The sequence below is a fragment of the Panthera pardus genome, unplaced genomic scaffold (assembly GCF_024362965.1).
Source record: "Panthera pardus isolate Hobbes unplaced genomic scaffold, ASM2436296v1 HiC_scaffold_13, whole genome shotgun sequence".
Taxonomy (NCBI): Eukaryota; Metazoa; Chordata; class Mammalia; order Carnivora; family Felidae; genus Panthera; species Panthera pardus.
In genome coordinates this window covers 21,364,559-21,370,558 of record NW_026526688.1, presented here as the reverse complement: position 1 = coordinate 21,370,558, position 6,000 = coordinate 21,364,559, and positions in this window count along the sequence as shown.

Genomic DNA, 6,000 nt, shown 5'->3' with positions numbered 1-6,000 from the left:
GTTCTTGTGAATTTAGATGGAAAAATCCCCAAGAATAGTCTAGTAATCCAATAATGTATAAAAAGAATAATTCACCATGACTAAGTAGAATTAATTGCAGGTGTAGAAAGATGGTTCAATATTCAAAAATCAGTCAGTGTAACCCACCAACCATATCAACAGGATAAAGAAGAAAAATCATATGATCATATCAATTGATATGAGAAAAGCATTTGATAAAATTCAATAATGATGCATGATAAAAAAAATAAACCCTCAGTATAATGAGAGTCAAAGGAAATTTTCTCAACCTCATAGAGAGCATCTGCAAAAAACCTATAGCTAACATCAGATTTAATGATGAAACAATGATTGCTTTCCCTATAAGATCATCAGGAATAAGGCAAGGAAGCACACCCTTACCATTGCTATTCAATGTTTTACTGGAAGTTGTAGCCGTAATAACAAGGCAAATAAGAGAAATAAAAAGCATGCAGTTTAAAAAGGAAGTAATAAAACTGTCTCTATTACAGACAGTGAGATGAAATAATCTTCAAAAAAATCTCCTAGATTTTAAAAGTGAGCTCAGTAAGGTCATATGATGCAAATCAACACACAGAAATTAAATCTACATACTGACAATGAACACATGAAAACCAAATTTAAAAATGCAATACCATTTATAAGGAAAATGAAATACTCATGTATAAATTTAACAAAGCAGGTACTAGATCTAGTTAATGAAAATTACAAAACATTGATTAAATAAATCAAAGAAGATTTCAATAATTGGAAAGACATACCAGGTTCATGGATTGGAGGACTACACATAATAAAGATGTCAGTTCTCTCCACATTGATCTATAAGTTTAGCAAAATTCTTATCAAAATCTCAGCAAGTTTTCTTGTTGACATAGACAAACTTATTCTAAAATTTATACAGAAAAAGAAAAAACCCTAGAACAGCCAAAACAATTTTGAGAAAGAATACATTGGGAAGAATCACTGTTCTCAAGATTAAGGCTTACTACAGAACTACAGTAAACCAAGACTGTGGTAGTGGCAGAGAGATAGACACACAGATAAGTGGAACAAAATAGAGACCCAGATATAGAGCCACACAAATATGGATTCAACTTATTTTTTACAAAGGAGCAAAAGCAATTCAATGAAGAAGATATAGCCTTTCCGATAAATGGTGCTAGAACAGTTGGGTATCTAAAACAAAACATGAAAAACAAAACAACCCCCAAAAATCTATAATCTAAACCTCACACCTTATGCAAAAATTTAATTCAATATGGATCCTGGAGTTAAATAAGATATAAAACTATAAAACTTCTAGAAAAAAAAGGAGACAGTCTTTGGGAATGAGGACTAGACAAAGAGTTCTGGACTTGACGATAAATGCATATTCATTAAAGGGAAATTGATAAATTGGACCTCATCAAAATACAAACTTTGCCTCTATGAAAGACCTTGTTAAAAAGATGAAAAATAAAAGCTCCTAACTTGGAGAAAATATTTGGTAATCACTCATCCCATAAAAGTCTTATACACATAATACATAAAAAGCTCTCAAAACTGAACATTAAAAACATTCAGTCAGAAAATGGGAAAAAGACATGAATAGACATCTAATAAGCACATGAAAAGATGTTCAATATCATTACCCAGCGGAGAAATGCAAATTAAAACCATAATGAGATATCACTACGTAACTATCAGAAAGGCAAACATAAAAAAATTGATGATAGCAGGAAATGCTGGCAAGGATGCAGAGAAACTCATCACTCATTCATTACTGATGGAAATGTTAAATGCCACAGCCACTTTGGAAAACAGTTGGCAGTGTTTCATAAAACTAATCATGCAATTACCCTACAACCCAGCGATTGCACTTGCTAGCATTTATTCCCAAGAAATGAAAACATTTGCTTGAAGAACTTGTACATAAGTAGCTCTATTCATAATTGTCAAAAGCTAGCCATTAAACAAATGTGCTTTACTGAGTAAATAGCTAAACAAACAAATAGTATATGCATACCATTGAATACTACTCAGCAATAAAAGGTACAAACTATTGATACATGCAGCAACTTGGATGAACTTCAAGGAAACTGTGAAGAATGAAAAAAACCTCTTAAGAATACATATTACAAGACTCCATTTATGTGACATTTGTGAAACAATATAATTATACAGATGGAGAACAGATAAGTAGTCACCATAGGTTAGGGGTGGGGAGGAGAGGTGGGTGTGGGTATAAGAGGGTGGTAGGGAGGAGTCTTGCTGTGACAGTATCGTATCATAATTGTGATGCTGGTTGCATGAAGCTACATGTGTGATAAAATTGCACAGAGTGGGGCGTCTGGGTGGCTTAGACCATTGGGTGTCTGTCTCTTGATTTCAACTCAGGTCATGATCTCAGAGTTGTGGGACTGAGCCCTGAGTTGGGCTCGTTCCACGCTGAGTATGGACCCTGCCTAGGATTCTCTCCTTTCCCTCTGCCCCTCCTCTCCTCGTTCATTCTCTCTCTCTAAAATAATGTTTAAAAATTGCACCAAGCTAAACACACACACACACACACACACACACACACACACACAATGCTCTGTGATTGTACCAATGTCAATTTCCTGGTTTGGATATTATACTTCTATAAAAACTTGCTATACTTATTCATGACATTACATTGGAAGAGGCAGGGTGAAGGTTGCACAGGACCTCTCCTCACATTTCCTTACAGATGTCTGTGAAGCTATAAATATTTCAAAATAAAAAGGTTTCGAAAAACAAGGTGGTAGACGAGATGGGCAAGAAATAAGTGTAGCTGGTGCTCTCACACCTTTCTAAGGGCACTTCGAAGAGATAGTCTTTGGGGAAAAACCACTTGGCACACATTTTTTTCCAAACTTTTACCTAGAAGTCTCCGTTTTGGGACCTCTGGAGAGAGCATCCTTAATAAGAGAAAAGTATAAACAGGAAGAAATGTTTCATAGTGTTATTTGTAGTAACAAAAAAAATTGGATGCAATATAACTTTCAAGTATCAGTGGGAGGATTACTGACATACGATATGCATCTATCCAGTGAAACACCAGCTGTAATTCAATGTGATGGTTAAAAACACAAAGTAGCAAAATAAAAAGGACAAAATCAGGATGCCAAATAGCTTGGATTACATTTATGCAAAAAGGAGGGAACAAAAATAAGTAAGAATATGTGTGTTGGTATGATGAAAACTTGGGATTGTTTTTGCTCTTCTGCGTTTTCAATGTTTTTTTAAATATAATGTTACCTTTTCATACCCAAAACAAACAGAGAAAATATGCCACCTGCCAAGTTATACATTTATCACTTTGAGCAGACCCAAGTGCATAGCTCCTGGATAACATTATGGTTCTGGGTGTTTGGTGGGAATAGGTAGGAAGGACAAGAAAGAGCACAGATCACACTTGCCTACTTTCAAATTTGGCGTATATCAGCCTTACATCAGGAGGAAGATATTCTCTGCTTTCTATTTTCTATTTCACGCAACCCAGAACTCAACTTAGCACTAACGACAATAATGATTTAGCTATGCTATGGGTAATCTATGGCATGTGAGCTGGTCTGGGCCCCTCTTCATCACTCATTGCATTATTTCTGAATTCTCAATTGCTGTCAACAAAATTGAAAAGGGCCATTGTACACAGTTGGTAGGAAGTAAATTGGTGGAGCCATTATGGAAAACAGTACAGAGGTTCCCCAACCTCTGTATGGATCGAAATACTGTACGATCCAACAACCCCACTTCGGAATATACATCCGAAGGAGATGAAATAACTCTCTTGAAGAGGTGTCTACATCCCCATATTCATTGCAGCATTATTTACACTAACAAAATATGAAAACAACCTGAAAGTCTATTGACAGATCAATGGATAAAGAAGATGTGGTATACACACACAATAAAATATTATTCAGCCTTAAAAAAAATCCTACCATTTTCAACAACAGAGAGGACATCAAGCTAAGAGAAATAAGTCATAAGAGGACCAATACTGTATAATGCCACTTATAGGAGGTATCCAAAGAGTCAAACTCATAGAAGCAGAGAACAGAAGAATAGAATGGCGGTTGCCAGACAATTGGGGTGGGTCGGGGTGGGATGGGAAGTTGTTCGATGAGTATAAAGTTACGGTTAAAAGAGATGAGTAAATTCTAGAGATCTGCTATACAACATAGTGCCTACGGTTAACGGTACAGTGTTGTGCACTTAAAAATTTGTTAAGAAGATAGATCTTATGTTAAATGCTCTTATCACACACACACAAAAGCAAAGGGGCACAGGAAATCTTTTGGTGATCATGCCTATGATTATTACTTTAATTGGGATGATGGTATCACAGGTGTGTGCATATGTCCAAACTCATCAACACGTATACATTAAATACATGCACTTTTTATATATAGAGTATATCCCAATAAAACTAAAAAAAAACAAACAACACTGCCTTTTTGGGCAATATAGGCTATCCTTAGGGCAAGCGTATCCATCATGTAGTCTTCTAGGCACAAATCTATTAGTAATTTGGCAGTTTATAATAAACGATGATAGTCTCTATATTGTTTGCATGTGTTCATACATGTCTTATAAGCACAAGGCTTTAAAACTTTTTTTAAACATTTATTTATTTTTGAGAGACAGAGAGTGGCAGAGTATGAGCAGGGGAGGGGCAGAGAGAGAGGGAGACACAGAACCCGAAGCAGGCTCCAGGCCCTGAGCTGTCAGCACAGAGCCTGACACGGGGCCCGAACTCACAAACTGCGAGATCATGACCTGAGCCGAAGTCGGACGCTCAACCGACTGAGACACCCAGGTGCCCTGTAAACACAAGTATTTACCCCTCCCTACTTCATAAAAATCGAATAGGACTTGAAAGCATCGCATGTGGCTGCAGCTAGGACCATGAAAATGCATTGGGTGTTATGAATCCTGATATTTGCCTGGAAACAAGCCAGCTGACCAGGAGATATGTCTGGTAACGGTGCTTACAGATATCTACTGTTCCTTCACAATGTGGTGTAATTTGTAAATACACATTCATTTGTATGAGGTTTTAATGTTTCTCTCTCACTCAGTTGGAAACCCCAAGAGAACACGGTCACGTCCCTTACCTGCACTCCAGGGTTCAAGTGACCCGACAGACTGCCCAGCTCGTAGTTGGTACCTGACAAGAATGCCCTGAAATCATAAATACGCAGGTATAGGTGGTTGTGATGCTCTTTTGAGTGTTGGAATAGACAGGGAAAAAACCTAATATTTTGAAAGTCCATTATGTGCTAGGCACTGTGCATATTTTCTTATATAATTTTCATTAGAGTCCTCAAGCTGGTTATTATAATTGCATTTGAAATAACCGAATTTAAGTTCAAAGAGGTTGAACTATTTCCCCACGGTTACAGTTTCTTTGGGAATCCAGATCTGTCTGACCATAAATACTTTGTTTTTGTCTACATCTCGCAGGCACCTTAAGCCCTGCTGAGAGGAGAGAATTTAATGGCAAAATTGCCTTTAGACGGCACTGGAAGATAATGGTGGGGCCATGTATGGAATAAGTTTAATGGAGGAAAGGGACCAAACTAGGGCCGAACTCCAGGCACCCCCAGGTGGGTGAAGACGTGGCAGAGAAACCCCCAGCCCTACAAGCACTGTCTTGGGAGAAAAACTTCTCTCTTGGGGTAGCATGGAAAGTCACTGACGCCAGAGTGAAGATATCCTATGGACTTTTTCCTTTTTTTTTTTTTGTAACTCTCCTTAATCTCATTTTGGTTATATCACTTCAGCTTTGAAAGGCTGCCTGGGGAATTTTTGATGATGTAATGATCTGAGTAGTTGAAGTGTTTTAAATCTTCAGCAAAACCCAGGATCAGAGTTACCGTTATGTCTTTACATTATCTCTGAAGCATGCCTACTATAAATAAATATAGGGCCACTTGTACTCTATCCAAGACCAAAGAACCAAAAGCAGGATGC